This window comes from Etheostoma spectabile, chromosome 6 (assembly GCF_008692095.1).
Source record: "Etheostoma spectabile isolate EspeVRDwgs_2016 chromosome 6, UIUC_Espe_1.0, whole genome shotgun sequence".
In the NCBI taxonomy this organism is placed as follows: domain Eukaryota; kingdom Metazoa; phylum Chordata; class Actinopteri; order Perciformes; family Percidae; genus Etheostoma; species Etheostoma spectabile.
In genome coordinates this window covers 29,287,087-29,306,206 of record NC_045738.1, presented here as the reverse complement: position 1 = coordinate 29,306,206, position 19,120 = coordinate 29,287,087, and the positions used below count along the sequence as shown (strand labels likewise).

Sequence of the window (19,120 nt, the reverse complement as noted above, 5' to 3'; positions counted from 1 at the left end):
ACACACACACACACACACACACACACACACAAAAATCAGTAGCAAAAAGAAAATATAGCAGGTTCATACCTCGGTTATAGCTTTTGCCACCACCAACTCCTAATGTGCGTCTGGGAGTCCCATCAACCTTGAGCCATTTTTAGTGCAAAATCTCCTCACATTTCTTGCAGAAAATCCTCTTGCACCCCCACTCTCTGTTGTATGCATGCAGAGATTTCTGCAGATGACAGGCCTTGTTTTGCCATGTCTAAAATCACATCAGAGTATGGATCCAAAGCCATTTTACCGTGGGCTAAAGGCAACGCTAACGTTACACCAGCAATCGTACTGTTTTCGCGCAATTGTTCTTGCCAAATGAAAACCTCCAGTCTGAGAATATGAAATAACAGGCTATGTTTTTGACCATAAAATGGAAAAATGCTTTTCATTTTCATTTTCAATTTTGTTTTTCAAAACAAAAATCAAACAACCACTCATTTTTCTGTTTTTTAAGACCTGATCATGAAATGAAAATCAAATGACCAAAACATACACTGACCGTTTGTCTACCAGGCAAAAAAAATAGTTTGCATTGAATGATTCAACAAACCCAAGTGGTGTGTGCAATCCCAAACTGTCCCCAGTTACTTGAGCAATTGGGCCACAAATTGGTTCATCAGAGAAATGAACTTGATAAAGTGTCAGAAGATGAATATTCATAAGAGCTGAGTTTATCTTTGGAGATACATTTCGTAAAAATAAATATATACTTCCAATCTTATGGATACCATGCTTGGATCCCAGGGGGTTTGCCATTTCATAATCGTTACAATATCTGTGTTCGGAGAGGTTTTTTTTTTTAGAGAAAAGGGGGTGATCTTTAAAACAGTTCCCATAACAGAAATCTTTATAAACCCCTACTTTTTCACAAGGCTGCAAAATATGATCATCCTTGTTGTTGAATATGAACTTCACTGTTTCCAATAGAGGAATGTATGTTGTGGTGTGGTGTCTATGTCCTGTGTTATTGTGTAGTCTATTTTCCTGTCTTTTATATGTTCTACTTCCTGTTTTACTTTGAAGCCTGGTCTCTGTCTCGTCTTGTATTTAGTTCTACTTCCTGTGCTTTCCCGCCTCCGTGATAACCTGATGTTTTCCACCTGTTTCCCAGCCCTCTTGTCACCTGCCTCTTGTTACCTCGTTACCCTCTCTATTTAGTCTTTGTGCTTTCTTGGTCCTGTGTCAGATACTTTTTTCTGTGTTGCATGGTCCAGTCGTTGCTATTTTGTATTGCAGTTTTCCTTCCCCGTGAGTTTTTCTTCCTTGTTCCTTGGATTTTTGTTTGTTGCTGGACTCTGTTTTTGTTACAATAAATCATTTTTCAAACCCTCTTCTGCCTGCCTGCCTTTCTCTGTGTTTGGGTCCTCCTTTCCTGGGAACATTAAGATGTAAACAAATTGGTCTGTTACAGGAACGTTTTCGTATGTGCTATGGCGCGATTCCTTCTGGTGTCATACCTAGAGCAACTTAAACGGACCATATTCTCAATTCTTTAACACATCTTCTTCAACAGTTGAATGCAATTCCTCAACAAGCTCATCCATATTTGCAACAACAGTCTTTATTAGTAGACACACCACTGCTTTGGAGTTTTGCAATATTAATAATGTATACTTTAGTAATCCTGCAAGGGGAAATTACAATTTACACTCTGTTGTTATTACACACAGGCCTGAATTACACACACATGCTTAGTACCTACACATGCACTAAATGGAGAGATGTCAGAGTGGGGGGGAGCTGCCCATGGAAAGGCACCCCGAGCAGTTGGGGGTTTGGTGCCTTGCTCAAGAGCACCTTGGCAGTGCTCAGGATGTGAACTGGCACTGCTCCAGCTACCATTCCACCACCATGCTTTAGTCCGGGGACTTGAAGCAGCGACCCTCCGGTTCCCAAGCCAACTCCTTACTGAGGGATGCATTAGATAAGGGATGCACACATTTACTGGGTATGTTGCCTTTTCTCAATACAGCTTTGAGAATTCACTAGTTGCTCTGAAATTAAAGTTGACACTGTTCGCTGATCGTGTACAGTCTAGACTTTCAGCATTATGCTTGCAGTGAAGATGTTTTCTGAAGCCTGAAAAAGTGCACAATCTGTAACAGCCTCCATTCTGGTCACACACCAATCAAAACTGCTTACCAGGAAAAAAAGGCATGGGAGAGTTTGAGACTGCGGACCAACTGCTGAATGCTGGGAAAAAGGGAATTTGCACACAAAGCATCTAAACATCACTCGTTCAGTTGAGGAGCTTTGCCCTGAGGGTCCTGTCGATTCCAACACATATCCCTGTTGTTTGTAAATTTGTGAACACAGTGAATCTGACGGCTGTAGATGTGAAAGAAAGGCATGTCGGTTGTGCTAATTCAGCTGTTTAGTTCCTGTGTTCAGCACCGATTATTGTCATTATTGTAATTACTGTCATTATTGTAATTACTGTCAATAATTGTCATTACTGTAATTTACAAACAACAGAGCTACATGTTGAAATAGACTGGAATTCTCCTTTAAAGGCCTGGTCATAGGAGACACCAAACACATACTATGCCTTGAAAAGTTCATCAAAGGGTGAGAGGGAAGACCTGGTCTTGCAGGGAAGGAGCACATCATCCATTGGAATGTATGTATTCATGGATGCTGTTTCTTGTCGTCCCAACTGCCAGGATGTAAGGCTGCCTCTGCTGGTCTGGACCAGAGTGTTCCTGAACATGACTAAGAGGACAAAAAGTACTACTACACAAAACATTTCTATTGATTTTATTTTCACAAGGCCTCGACATGGAGATAACACCGAAAAGAAAATGGTGCATTGCAAAAAATAATTACCTCCACACCAGTTATTCTGAAAAATTAAACATGGACTCTATCCCATGAGATGTTGCCGCAAACTGTTGTGTTTACATATCATCACTTGCGATTTAGTCTGGTATTTGTGGGAGATCACTTGCCTAAGTGCTTGAGTTTTGGAAGGGATTTAGATTCAGATATTTTCTAACTGAGGATTGTTCTACCAATGTACCCTCTTTTTGGGGACATCAGAGAAGTATCAATCTCTGATGAGCGTGACGATAGTGACAAGGTGTGTATGAAGATGGGATAGAAGAGTCTGGAAAGGGGAGGGAACATTATTTTTTTTAAACATTTTTCATTAATTAATTGATCCACATGTTCAATTGAGAGGAGATGAGAGAGTGGGTAGACAGGGAAACGGTTTTCTATGCCAGTTATAGATTGTATATGAGTTGTGATGGTTGATATGGCCATGTTATAAGCACAACTCTTATTTGTCAGGGAGGGTCAATTACAACGGCCATATGTTGCAACTGTGACCCTTTGATTTACCAGTGACTGAAACAATGATGATCAACAATCGTCCACAGAATGTCCGTTTTTTCCTCCAGGATGTCGCTAAAAACCTCTTCATCGACCTCTGTTCCAGCGTCATCTAGCACATATGTGTCTGTCTCAGTGGGTATGCTGAACTTCACTTTAGCTTTGAACACAGAAAGAATTTAAATGAAGCCTGGATTGTATTTTACTGAGGTAAATAATAAGCTTTCAAGCTCTTATTATTGTAGTGTACCGGAAGATGAAAACATTACATAATCCATGGAGAAGCCCCTCTCAATTCCCTATACAATGGCCGCTCTGTGGTAGCTATCCAGAGTAGTTAAAGATAGTAATGTTTAAAAATAATGGCCAGCGGGTAATATTTCCCCCCATAGAGAATAGTCAATTTTGCTGAATTCATGAATGTTGAATCTTAGATATCGCATGAATCCTATCTTATCAACTTTTCTCAGTTTTGTACTGCTGAGGTACATGTAAAAATGTTCTGTCACGACTATGGGGAGACAGGAGGAGAGGAGAGAAAAGGGCTGGGATTGACCAAAATGCTGAACAACCATCACATTAGCCTTGGTCCAAGTGACAGAAGCTTTGGGGAAAAGTTCAAGTTTGCAAATATGAATCTGTATAATACAGAAGTAAGTTTAAAAAAAACAACGACCAGGAGATTGTGCTGAGTGTTGTCAGATTCACCTGTAGCAGCAGTAAAGTTAGTCCTATGATATCAAATACCCCAAATATGTTTGCTCGAAGCCTCATTAAAGGCCATCTCCAGTCATAACCAATGTTTGTCTCTGAAATCCCGTCACCTATGATGGGCTCATCTCCTACCATCCATACACCCAGCTGCAATTTAAAAATTGTTCTGTGCTTGTGAGTTTCTTAATTTGTCCGTTGACTTTTTTTTATTTTATCGTTTTTTAAAAAGATAATTTTAACCCCCCAGTGGTTCCTTCCTCACCCGGCAATGAACATTGCGGACACCGCGGTGAGTTTGAATTTGGTTATAATAATTTTTTTTAAACAATTTTTCTTTGCAAAAAATAAACAGACTAATAATGAAACTTGCAACCACAGAACAATGTTCAAATGTGCCCGGTGCCCATGTGTTAACATTGGCAAAATGATGGATTCTTGAAAACAACAAGTATGAACGTCCCCACGTTGGGTGTATGGAAGGTTGGCCCTTGGGTCTTGCAGTATTTGTCCTCTCCCTAGAGCCTCAAGCCATTCTCCAATCGATTATGTTATCACCAAAATACATTTGCAATACACAGCATCACCTCTCAATATTTATGTTTTTTTTTAGAAAACCCCTCTCAGTCTCTTTCTCACCTTCCATCTTTATGCGAGGAGTATCACGCTCGTCAGGCTTTAAAATGAACTGGTCAAAGTACTGCGCTACATTTAAATGATTCTGCTTGCAATTCAACCATCTCTGCTGACATCCCCATTGTTAAACAGTTTAAATATTTAGACAGGTTGTTCCTTGCTTAAATCAGATCAGTAAGCTAACTATTCTGTTGCTCTGAACAATTTTTTAAAAGATATGGAAAGATGGATGGGTCTCCCCATGTCTATTCAAGCCTGGATCTTTGTGGTCCCATATGTCTTATGTCTATCTCTCTGTCAGTGTTTCATGCTTGTTTGTTTGTGTGTGTTTGGGTGTGTCTATTTTTGTATGTCTTATTGATAAGCTGCAGACTCCATTCCTGCTGTTGTGTTTTTATAAGGTCTCATCCCTCCCGGTCTTTCCTCTCTGTGTTTTTTAATCCTGGGACGCGTTCTCATGTCTCAGTGTATGGTTTTCTTAATTAGCTTTGTCAAGTTAAAAAAAAGAAGTTTTGGCCACGTTTAACATGAACATCTAAATATATAACATTTTAGATGTGACAGAAAACACAGAAGAGCATAATATGTGACCTTTAACACAGTCCTTTTTGCCCTGTTTATATTCAAATAATGATTAGCGCAGCTTTTAAAGAGCACTTTGCAGTTCAATGATTTACCAATTTCTGGGTATTTAAATCTGTGAAACACTTAAAAATCTATAATAATTATTGCTTGTTAAACTCATAATGTTGATGTTGCTGGGCAGCCATTTTACAGTATAGCAACAGCATGCACTTGGTAATTTATTAGCAAAGCCAGGTAGGCAGGCCAATTCTCTATTCAGCTGACATTGCTCTCCATTGCAATTAAATAAGCGGCTGGCCAGCTTAGATGGGTTATCTGTAATAAGGCTCATATACAACCTCCATTTCAATTTGCTTCCATTATCACTGCAGTCTAAGAGAGAAGATCTTGTCCATGGAAGCAGGCAATACCTCTGAGGACTGCAGTGGGCCCACTTGTCTGAGTTATAAGGTGAAACTTCTTTGTCAAGACAAAGAAAAACCTGAATTGGCATTTACTGAATGGCCCATGCAATTAATTATTAAAATATTGTCAGTCAAAAGTCAATTTTGACTTTAAAAAATCTGGCCTGGAATCCCCCTTATTTACAGTAAAGATTGAACTAAATCTCACGTTGTGTTCAAAGTTTTTTCTTACTCAAGTATGCACTGCACTGTGTTTTCTTTTCATTAACTCTTGTCTACCGGCTGCTTCAGGTAAAGTATATGGAAAACTATGATAACACACAACTAGGTCAGGCTTATGTAATCATATACATACAATGACAAACACTGCAGGAGCAGAGACTAACAGTGCCGCCATGTGAGAGCTGTACAGCGGTTCCTTGAGGTAAAAGAGTAAATTAATGTATTTCAAGTTTGTCAATACTATTAGTTTTCTTGCAGATGAGATGTCACCCGCGAGACTCCCACTCAGCCATGTAATTATCTGTCAATTCAGTGTATGATCGAATGGTATCCTGAGGAATTCTCTGTCAGATTCAGTCTGCAAAGAAGGGGATTCAGCGTGTCCAGACCTGAGCCCGGCTCCAATCCCTGACCTTTTTGATGAAGAAATAACTAACCTGCAGGCTGTGAGAGATTCCTGAGACCCTATGTCTGTTTTTTTTCCGAAAAAGTCATTTTGACAGATTGGTGTTGTGGACTTGTAGACATGAAAGAGTTTTGATGACGTTATAACCTTGTGAAAGCAAGGCAAGGCAAGGCAAGGCAGCGGTATTTGTACAGCACAATTCAGCAACAAGGCAATTCTAAGTGCTTTATATAAAAAGATTAAAAATAGTAAAAGTTACATTGCTGTATAAGAAACTAAACATGAAACATCAGTTAAAAACTGTTAAACATATAAAAGCAGATAAAATAGCAGATTCTAGGCTGCTAGTATGGGACAGTGTATAAGCCGCTGTCTCACACACGTTATCGGGGCGCAATAACCATTTTATTGAAACCCAAACTTTGTTGACCAATAAGGTTGCTCTACACAGGCAGAACCATATGTTTTTACCATCTCATCCATCCACCACGGGCCCCGCAGGATCATGTGACTTTGTACTTTGATTACCCATAGCAAAGAGTGGAAGTACTTCTCTTTACACTACAACATAGTCGTCACTAAGGCTGAGTTTAATCATGGCAAACTTTGCAAAATCCTATTATTGTCACTTTGTTCCCCGTTTATTGTCCTCTACCCATTCTCTTCTGTACTGGTATCCACTTATTTGGAAACTTGGTGCTATATTATATATACTCCTTCTCCAATCCCTCGTTGGACAACCACTTCAATGGACAATTATTCTTGTGAAGATCTGGACTCAAAGGGACAGACTGGGATGGATGGGTGGGTGGGTTGAGGTGTGGGGTACCTTTCATGTTGGTTGACTTCTGCATAACACAGCCACATATTGTTTATACATATTTGGTCCATTATCTGTTTATGGAAAATCAATAAAAATTGTTTAACAAAAAAAAAAAACTTTGCAAAATCCTGAACAGCTCCAACTGTTTCTTGTAGATTTTCCCATAAAACCTATGTCACCCCCGTGTTGGAGAAACGCGTTTTTAAAGTACTTTAATATAACAAATCATTCCCATTTGTAGCATGTGAAGGTCAGCTAGACATGATTAAAAGGACATAACACATTTTGCAAAAAGTAAAAGGTAACTGAAGTGATTCATTAAGTTCAGATAGAAAGTCAGCAAATTTGCCTAAAACGTTATGCCTAACACAGCCTAATACAGCATGCAAACCCCAGTGTCCGGCACAATGTGTCTCTTTTAGACAAAATATATGTATTTTTTGTACATGTTATGGGTCATACAAGAATACACTTACTGGACAAAAAAACCCTGTTGCCAATGAACATACCATAGATAACAGTTACAGGGCGCTGGCCAGGATATTAGAGGCTATGAGTCCAAGCCCTCTTTTGGAGACAAGTCTGTAGGAATATAGTAATAGTCACGCTATTACTGTGTCTTGTATTAATTTATAAAAAAAAAGAATGGATCTCTGACAGGAGCCAGAAAGAAGCCGGCTCATGGAGCCTATTCATTCACGACAACAGCAGACAAACAACTAATGTAGAGTAGCCAACGTGCAAGAAGCTTGTTTTGTGTGACATTACATTAAGGAAATACCTGTTTGAAACAAAAATCTTGCTGCAAACTCTGCAAAAACCTACAAAGCTAATGTCAAAATTAACCATGAAAATGAGCTGTCCTTTTGTTGCACATCCTTGCCAAATATCCTCAGTAGTTAGACTGAGTTCTGACAATGCCCAAGAGTGAGTCCTTGTGTTATTGTTGTCGGCCGTTACGTCAGCGTGCACGTGTGGCCAACTGTCATTTTATGGTTAGAATGAAAAGTGCATGTTGTTTTGAAATGGCAGTCTGGATCTGGATCGCTGTCCTCAAGGAGATTCGGCCTATCTTCTCTTTCTCTCTCTCTCTTTCTGTGAGTGTGTTCCATTCTCTATTCTGTGTGCGTTAAGTTCAGTTCTGCCTCTTGTGTGTGTGTGTGTGTGTGTGTGTCTGTCCTTTTTCCAGGATACAACACGGTGGAGAGGTCGTGTGGCTGTTAGGCGACACCTGGAAGCTGCTCGACATACTCCCGCAACAATTTTCTCATTTATGTTCCCATTCTACGTTTAATCTTTCTACCAGGAGCTACCCAGACATTTACAAGTAAATCCTAGTACTTTAATTTGCAATAAATCATGATAATCACAGCCCATGACAGCAATTAACTTGATTACATTTTTTAATCAATTGACAGCAACGGTTATTTTGTCATTTAGTCTACACTGTAATTTTATTCTATTGGTTATTTTGTACACACTACATCTATCGCATGTCTGTCCTGGGAGAGCGATCCCTCCTCAATTGCCATTCATAATGGTTTCTTCCATTTTTAACCTTTAAAGGGTTGTTTTTTTTGGCAGGGAGGGAACGTCTTTCTTTAGCCAAATACAGAGTCAAAGGACAGAAAGTAAAAATACATAAATATGACATGACTTGGCTGACAAGCAAGGCCCTCCCATGGGTTAAAGAGTGTGTCATAAAAAAAATGGAGAAAAAAATAATTACATTTTTAAAGATATTTTGTAAAATGCAGCTGTCTAAATACAGACATTATATTATTAAACATTCATACTCCTGGGGGCTGTTGCGTGGGATAGTCAAGTTATCCTGGATGAATTTAGCTTTGACTTGGATGCACAAAAGCAAGTTGAATTAAACCCAGCCAAGTAACCATGGAGATGTATTCTTTGCAGTTAACCCTTGTGTTGTCTTCGGGTCAAACTGAAGTATTTTACATCAGAAATATGGCTTTCTTTTAACCAAATTGCCCAATAATTACATGGATGATTCCATACAACGTTCTTCAGGTAAAATAAATGATTACTTTCATTGAATTATTTGGGTTCTTTATTTAATCTTGTACCATTTTAATTCTTTTTTTCATGTTTTCAAAAGAGTATCTGGACTAAACTTGGACATATACCCATCTGTGATCTACTCAACATTCTCTGATCTTAACTATTAGTCAAAAATAATTCATAATTTCTGCCTTGTTAACTAAAAACGTGTGTATAATCTGATATAAATGAGGTTTTTTGAACATGAATTCAAAGAATAAGTGTAAAAACTTTTATTAAACCAGCTCAGGTTTTTAAAAAAGCACCAAAAGCATGGAAAAAAGTGACAAATAAATCTGAAAAATGGCAAAAACATCAGAAAAGCACAAAAGAAAATTAAATTTTGACCTGGAAGGGCTAGGTCATGGTTAAAGGGTTAGCCTGCTCTGCCAGGCTTAGATCAATCCAGGAGTTTCAGTGTTAAATATGTTGTCGCTCCGATCCAAAACAAACGTGTTCAACATTTATACCATTGTCTTCTGAATGTTGTCGGCCTTTTTTTTTTATTAACACGTCACTATTGCTGTCACAAGTTTGATTTAAATCCTAATATGACAGACTGATCAGTGACCAATACATTCATTATTTCAGATGACTGATTGTATTTTCTTGTTGCATGTCCTTCTCTTATAAAGGACAGTTTGTGTTACTCCTACAGTAGGTCTAATGTTTTATTAGGTATTAGTAGCTTGCTTTGATTTCATAACCTTTTCTATTTTAGTCTCACATCCCTGGACCAATAACTTGGCCTACATAGTGTAGTGTAGTGTCATTCATCACACAGGGAAGGCTCACAATGCTTCTTAATCTTTTGATTTTGGTGCTATTACTTGTCAGCTTGCAGCTTGGGAGAGAGGAAAAAACACACATTATTAATACATTGTTTTACAGATATGCTTCCAATGTGTACTGAAGTCACTTATTTTCTAGTTTCTGTATCTCCAGATCCAGTTTCCTCAGTGTTTGTTTTCTTAATTTCCGTACCAAGGTCCAGATCCTAGATACTTATTTTGCTGACAGCAATCCGTACATCTGCCAGCTGTATTTGTTTCTTCAGATGTCTTGTGTACAGATATCTGATAGAATTCATTAAACCACCCATTGATTAGCATGGCAGGAATTGTGCATAGTTTTGATTTTCTTTAGTCAATACTCACTATGTTTCCAGGCTGGCTGTCAGGCTGTACTGCATCTGGATAATGTTATAAATATATTTTCTATGAGTGCTATATCACTGACTTTCTCATCCATTATGGGCTAAATATGCATTTCCATGAGATTAACATGATACCTCTGGCCTTCTGGAGTCCAGTGCCGCTGTCTCTTCATTATGGGCTGCGGAAGCCCCTTCCACTGCTACAGAAGTCCCTTCCTCCTGCTATATTGAATACTATTTGTACTGGCAAGATGTGCCAAGCCATATGCTTTTAACACGTAATACTCACTGTATCATGGCCTGGTGGCAGGAGAGGGACTGTTGTCTCCGGTCACTGCAAGGCAAAACAAGGTCACACAGTCCACATATGTCCATATAAATGGGTCACTGTGTTTGATGGGTCGTACCGGAGCATGTATCTTGTATGAAGAGGGCTGTTTCTGCAGGTATAAGACAAGGGTCATTTCCTCAACTGGGGTGAAGTCCTGAGTTTGTGCCCCCCCCCCAGCCCCCACCGTGCCAGATAATTGAGCTTTCTTCATAACTGCTAAAATCCGTTTAGATAAAACATGTGCGCAGGCATCTTCAGAGTCATTTCTACATTCCATTTGCACACTGTGTGAAGAATTAAGGCACTTACCAGCCTGCAAAATGTTTTGACATTTTATCTCTACTTGTTGCCAGGTTCTTTTTGTCCAGTCATGTTTGTTCTGTATGAACATTAATTGCAGAAAGGTATCTAGAATAGATTTGTGCACATGGTTGTAAAACATATTCTCGCGTTGTGAACGAGGGTTTGAAATTAGGCCCTGTCTTTAAGGGTAAATTTCCCGAGGAACATCAATTCCGTCTGCTCACTTTTAAGGCAAATTTGGCTAAATAACAGTACGTTTTATTAATTTAGCACTTTACATGGTACTCAAAGACACTTTGAGTGCTTTTTAGGGCTTTCTTATTTATACTGGATTCATTCTACTTTTGTGCAATAGCCCCCTGGTATGCAAATCTTATGCTTTCAGTGTGTGTACACAACTGGGTTTATAAAAGGAGAGAGAATGACCTAGAGAGGGACATTAGCAAAGATTTAATCAGAAGTGGATATTTGGCCAGGACTTCTGTGAAACGTGTGAGTGTCATATGTCATTCACTGTCAGCTCCTGAACACAGGTAACCGCTTTGAAAATTGATTAACCTTGGAAATAATTGCAAAGTTCATCAAGAAATTACCCTGGATGTACTCCTCACTGTTTAGTCACCAAACCATGCAATCCATCAAAAGTTCTTAGTCAATAATACTGTCATCATTTTAAAACTTCTAAAATAAGCAGCGGTGAAACGGATGTTCTGATTGGAAGGGATGGCTTGTTGCTCAGCAACATTTTCTTCTCCCGTCAAAAGGAGAAAGGCAGGGCCGAGGTCAGCAAGGCTCCTATAGCCGCTCTCTCTGTCAGCAATTTGACGGGAATGTGAGCTGGAAATTAAATGTGCTCCACTGTGCACACACACCTGACACTGCTCCCATCAAGACGATAGCAAATGTAAACAGCTGTCTTGTGTTCGCGCTGCTTCACAGTGTGTTTGTGCTTCTTATCTACGTTTTGCTTGGAAGCCAAGATACTTATTCAGCAAAAAATGCAAATATTTGAATTATACGATAATGGCTTGATGATGCATTTATACTACAATCTCTTTTACAATTGTGCCTGTGCCAGAGTCTGTATCATTCCATTATCAACCGTTTCCTTAGTTTCTTCATACCCACAAGAGGAAGGAAACTTCCCATCCAAATCACTGACTCTGTCAACATACACACTGTCGGCAACGGTCTCCGGCAAATACCCACAAATCATTATGTTCATAAGGAACAGGTTTGTGATGTTTGACCTTAAGAGCATCCTTGCAGATAGGAGCTAAGTGACCTGAGCTTAATACGCATCCATATGGCACTTTTCACACGTGAGGAACAGAATCTCAAGCGCACCAGCTGAGGAAAAACAGAGGACCTCCTTGTCCCGCAGTAGCTCCTATTAAAGAAGAGAACTCAGTGGGACAAAACATATTCAGGTGTCAGCTGTTGCTCCTGTTTAACTTATCTTGATTTATGTTCTTCATGTTTTTATAGCAGTCTGAAATACCTTGGTAGTGGATAACTGCCATGCTGATTGAATACCCTTTTATTTAACTGTAGCACTTACACAGAATTGGTCTGTATAATGTTGATTGGTCGTTCCACCACTTTAGACCTGAATGAAATATACTCAGTTGGACTTTCTGTTTAGCGCTTATTAGAAAATGTTAGCATACTTACACACATAAGAGGGTAAATATGTTAAACATTATACATCCCTATAATAATAGCATGATAGCATTGTTTTTGTGAGCATGCTTGCATGCTGACAATTTAGCAATAAAGACTGCAGTTAGTAAATACATTTTTTTCACTTAAGCATAGAAGACATTTCATTAATTTATTTTAAACTAAGCATAATGTGCCTCACGTGAAAGGGATGGTATGTTTGTAGATACGTGCAACATGATTTTTATTATTGTTATTGTCTGCATTCCCCCTTTAATGTGATACGTGTTAGTTCATTTTAGTCAGTTTCTATTCATTTCATGTTAACATATCATCTTTGTGGGGTTATTAATGAAATATTTATGTTGAAAAATACATGGTAAAAATGTACTGGGTGCCCAAGGAAGAAGATGTTGTCTGTAAGCCAAAATTCTGTTAAATTTCCTAAAGTAGAGAAGGTTATTGGTTTAGAGTTGTATTGTGAAAAGGAAAATTGAAAGGGAATTACTGTAATGCTATTCTTGAAAAAATGTCTAAAAAAGTATTAAATAAAGTACAACGCTTGATGAAATGTTTGCACCACATGGTCCATTCACTTCAATTTGAATTATAATTAGTCTCACATGTGTTTTCTAAGAATTTTGGATTTACTTTTTTAACTTGCATTTTACCTTACTATTTCCCTGTGCTGTATCACCCAGTCCAATTCCTGTGTACGTTGTAAATTTGGCAAATAAAGCAATTCTGTTTCTGATATGAGTGTATTATGTCTGAGCTTTGGCACAACAGATTACAGTAAAATGGAGAAAACAAAAACTGTACCACACTGTGTATTAAACCTAGAGGAATGCTGTCTAGGACATTCCCAAAGCAAATGAAGAAAACGTCATGAAGATGCCAACTACTCTCACGTCATCCAGTCTATGGTTAGGGATTGTAATATTTAGACTGGTTACCTGTATTTGAATGCTAATTCCCGAGATTTGTGCAACATTGTTGCATAAATCAGACTCTTGCAGTATTCATTTCTACAAAGCCTAAGTTTTAGGTGACTAGCTCATCCGACACCAATTGTTTTCAGCCTCCTCCCTTCTGGCTCTATCAACCCCTGACATGATTCATAAAGGCTGCACTCCTGTGAGAGATTATGGAGCGCTTGAGAAACAAGCTGTGATTACATGGCTTCTTTTATGCCAATGTCCTTCTCTTTCTGTTCCCAGTTTGATTGGCTGAGGTGATGGAAACATTAGCCTGCATGGTCTTATTTTCCCCTCTTCACTGAGGATTTTTCATGCCTCACTTGGTGCTCCATTTGTGCTTGTAGCTTTTGTCTTTGAGCTGTTTTGCAGATTGACTTGATTGATGATCACGCAAGATTGATGGACCCTTTTTACCACAAACAACTTCTGCAGGAGCTTAACTGTTCCACAGTCTACATATTATGTTGAAAATTAAAAGCTTTTGGCTCTCTGAAAACTTGCCTCACACCAGAAAACTGTACACACAAGTTAAAAAGACATAAAGTCTCCATAAATATGTTTATTCATCATCCAGAAAGGTACACTTGACGGAAGTTCCTTTCTGGAAAATTCATCAATGATGAAATATACGCCTGTGGTATTCTGACATTCACTAATGTTTTCTTATCTTGGATTTGTTTTTAGCCAACAAAAAAATCTATGCACACTCAAGAGCACTCTAACGCACATTTGAGTGATGACAGTTTGCTCCAAACAATTGGTTACTGCATTTTATTTAACTCTACAGTCATTTCCAATGATAACATTTTACTGTAATGCTTTCAGTTAAATGATGGCACAACATTGTATAAATTAAGAAAAGCAGCAGGTCTTGGAGGATATGAAGCTGTTGACATGCGGCCCTGCTCGGTGTCCAGTTGCTCTGCTGATGGCACACCTGAGAGTGCCGTCTCACCGATAATGGCCCCGATGCGCTGGTGAGTCTCAGATTACTCAGGGCCTGCATGCCCCCCTCCAGTGATCAGCATATGTCTCTTGTCAATGGATTTTTTGGTCTCTGATTTAAAGTGAAACCTTTCCTTTGTTACATCTTCAATTGAGCGACGTTGTCAAGAAACAGAGTTCACGGAATCTGTAATCTCCTTCCACGCCTCCATTTAGTTGGTGGCTTTAAAACCACTGGAAATACTATTACTGCTACTAAATATTATGCCTTGTTTGGGATTTACCTGTTGCAGTATGATTTCTATTTCAGAATTACTGAAGTTCTTTTGTTGTTTGCTGCTTGGTGGATCACCACCACGTCTTTTGGACATTCTCCAACTTTTCTTGCACACGGCCCTGACGTGTCATGTCCTTTCATGGGCATTTGCGGGGCGTTTTCTTAGTCTAATTAGGAACAACTGGCCCATGCTTTCAATTGCAAAGATGTGGGATTCATCTATCCTAAGAACACAGGTACAAAACATTGTCTATGTTGTTTAAGAAGAAGTCATCAATCTGATGTAGACTTTTTTTTAGGAAGGTTATTGTAGAACAAAGTTAAGAAAATTAGGAAGATATTGGTTGAATGAGGCCCATAAGTCCAGGTTGCTCAGCACAATAATAAAGACTTTAAAAGTCTGGGTCCTTGTGACTGAACCAAATCAAACCAAATCTTCTTATGTTCAGTGTTGTAAGAGCGATACATGCCTTATGGGACAGAAGGCGGTGAATGGGCACCGTGATTTTTTTTACACCTGAAGTGCGACTCAAGAGCTCATTCTGAAGTAATGATTGTGGGCTGGTGCAAGATGGGGAAGGTGTGAAGTCAAGCGCAAATGCTTTTTTCTCAATGAGGGGTTCTTGTTGAAGTGTAGAATGTTTCTCGTAGAGCTTGCTGGTCTCAGCAATTGACAACCATTTTTAAGGTAACATTTCTAGTTGGCTTGGATTGAGTTGAGAAATGCCTCCTCCTGGGGAATCAAACAGTTAAATATTGACAGACGTATTTGTAGGGAAACGTCAGGTGTCACCTCTCCTCGTACACATCATGGTCCGTCCTGGTTGACATACAGCTAGATTAGATACAGCTAGATACAGCTAGAGGTATAACGGGAAAAGAAACCAAGCTTTAAAGGTGGATTTACTGTACATTTCAAGATAAAAGCTACAGTTTATCAACTGTCTTGCTCTCTATGCCATAGAAATGGTAAAACATAGATTTGCAAAATGAAAACCCATTAATCTTGTCAAACATCCATGAATAATTCCATGGTGAATGGCCAAATAAATCAACAAGCATGTAAATGAACTATAGAGAAGGACTGCGCGCCATGATTCAACGTGGGAGTGAATGGATGAAATTATAGGAAGCAATATTCTTTTCTCATTCAAATGTGATGGTATTCTACTGATGGAAGAAGCATCATTCCCCCATGTGTTCCTCAATTTTTGAAATGAGCATAAAAATGTGCAACACTCCAAAGTAACAGAACTGGAAGACTGAGGCTTCAGAGTCAGGGCCATTTCATTGGTGCAGCTGCCCACTGCTGAGGCTTTTATTCAGATATCTCATCCTCTCCTTTCTGCTCCTGCCACTTCAGCCCTGCTCAGTGTGTAATTTTCACCATTTGGATTTCCAACTCTTTGTCAAATCAGTGTGGCTCTCTCTGGCCAGTAAATCGTTATTACTAATAACTGCCTTTTAAGATAATTGGTTGGATTTGTTCAAATGTAGTTGGCAGATTTATTTAATGAAACTGTGTACACGGTACGCTTTAGGCTTTATTCCATTTAGTAAAGTACAATCACAGCCTGTGTTTCAGACCTGTCCCGTTTTGCACCCTCTTAGAAAGGTTGCTCAGCTGTTTCTCTAATGGATCAATCATGTTTCTACACAGAGGGCAGTGCAAAAAGCCACGTCTGATGGATCCTTTAAGGTCATACACAAGAGCTGGAGGATAAATCTGTTGCTTGAGGACAAATACTTTTTCTAAATGGTAGAGTGCAAGACATTTGAATCACAATAACTCAACAGCAAAGTGGAGATTTGAATCACTTCTGAACTCAATGCACTATATGAAAATGGAAAAAATAGTGGAAAAGCTTGTAGTGTAATTCTGACCTCCTTTCCTTCCCACATGACAATTTGGTGGTCAGAATCAGATAACTGGTTGAAAGTTAAAGGCCTTTATTCTTGCATTATAAGTGAAAATGCAAAAGGACACATACATTCAGATTCTTTTTATTTTATTGGCAGGTGACTGTTGAACGAATGACTTCTAGTTGGTTGATTTTACAGCTAATGTTCTACATAGTGCCACCGGTTTTAACGGAAAGGTTACTAATAGTTAAATTCAATTTAATGCTATTTATAGCATCAAATCATCTCAAGACACTTTACAGATAGAGTAGGTCTAGACCACGCTATAATTTACTAATACCCAACAATTACAGTTATTTCCCCCAAGAGCAAGCATTTAGTGCGACAGTGGTGAGGAAAAACTCATTTTTAGGCAGAATCCTCGATTGATGAGGAAAACTTCCTTTTAGGGAGAGACCTCGGACAGACCCAGGCTCTTGGTGGGCGGTGTCTGACGGTGCAATTATAGTCACTATGAATATAATGGAACTATGACTAGAAATAGTAGTTGTAGTGCACTGCCGGGTGCATTCTTAGTTTTCTGTCGCACCACTAAAACAACTTTTGAACAAACACGTTCCATCAAAACAAGTTCCTTCCCGAGGCTATCTTGCAGATACACTGTCATTGAACCAGAATATGCTTTTCTCCCATCTCGGAATGCTGTGTGGACTAGCCAGACCCCCACAGGAAGATCTGGCAATGCAAGACTAAGAGTAGTCTATCCTGTGTGTGTGTGCTTGCATGCGTGCAGGAGTGTGCGTGTTTCGCAAAGCCGATAAAAACTCACAGCAGTCGTCAATTAGTGCCTCCGTGTTCCAAGGCCATTTTCTTTCAGCACATTAAGCTCTTTCCAGCTCTTGAACATTGCATGGTTAGTATATAGATTAGTCACAGATTACTCACTGCGCTTGATTGTTAGCAATATTAACAAATTGAGGGAGGTTTGATGAGTCAGCTGTTACATCGAGTGGCTAAACATAAATTTTGCAGGTGTCGTTGTTTGTGTTGAGAATGGTGATGACCTCTGATTGCTTCAGTGAGATATTGTTGTATTGCTGCGGGACTTCAAACCCAAGCCATCAACCCCTCTGACTGATGTCTTATTGAGTGATTGTAGCTCAACAGAAGCTTCATGTGCCTGATTCATGGCTCGGATGAGGCGGTTCCTGCAACGCCTGCAGGTAATAGATCAGTAGAGATGGAGGTGCAGGGAAAGACAAAAAAAGACAAAATATCACAGTAAAATGTAGCAATAATGCACCACCCACGAGGAGCTGCAATTATCCTCTCTGTTTATTATAGGCAAAGAACGATACAAAATACAAAACAATCCATCAAACAGCAAGAGCAGAAAAGACAGAAGACAGAAATGTGCACAATGCAACACCTCGGATAGAAATACATCAGCTATGTGATGTTATCGTCTTTGTGTTCACTTCACAAAAGCTGGCATTGTGCGGAACAGAAAACATCTTCACCACAACACAAAATGGGTTTCAACTGAGAACAAAGGGAGCAAACAATAAAAGTGCACGATGAGAGTTACGCTACAAATTTCAAACCTTTTTCATTTTCATATTTTCTCACATGTACAACTTTGGAGCTCATTAGCTTCCACTGACAAGACACGCTGATGCACAAAGGATCAAAACAAGCTTTTTGAAATGCACTTGCTGGCACACGTTTGAAAACAATATTGAATAAATATTCACATTGCACTGCACAATTTAAATTTCAAGCAACTTCACGATATATACAGAAAAGCCTGCTGCTCAGTATGAAACAGATTTCTTTCATTTAGTCCGCTCAGTATCCATTCCCTCTGAGTGCTTTTCAATTTATACACATACGTTGCTCAAACGAACAGAAAATGCTTCTATTAATAGCAGGGTGAGCTATATACACACTGGATTGCACCTACTCAAGTGTGGCACTTTGTCGCAATCTATTTACACGTTCCATCATTGCTCTGAGGGTTTTGCTGAGTAGATTAATCTGAGAAAAACGCTGCACTCGGCAGTTTCAGGCAATTTTAATGAACTACTGTCACAACAGTTATCTGACCCTTTGACGAACAGCCTCTGTCTGCACATCAGGGTTACACATTTCTCCCTCGTTATTCTACACTGGCCACCGGCCTTCCAGTCCACAGTTTTCGTCTTCACACAGTGACCAGAGTCTGTTAGGATGAAAGTCCCTGAAGAAAGCATTAAAGCCCAGGAGGTCCCATGACGTGGTGCTCGTTGGATGCTTTCCTATAGACCTTAGTGGTCCACTAAAACCATATCTGAAGTCTCTTTTATATAGACCTTAGTGGTCCTCTAATACCATATCTGGAGTC

General features: G+C 39.2%; 1 long non-coding RNA gene across 1 annotated transcript; it reads left to right on the top strand.

Annotated features, from left to right (window-relative positions):
• Nucleotides 1-5,294: 5,294 nt before the first annotated feature.
• Nucleotides 5,295-19,120, top strand: LOC116691640 (uncharacterized). The gene is made up of 4 exons (XR_004332521.1): nucleotides 5,295-5,305; nucleotides 12,882-12,886; nucleotides 15,764-15,771; nucleotides 19,003-19,120. It is a non-coding gene; the product is annotated as an uncharacterized LOC116691640 (long non-coding RNA).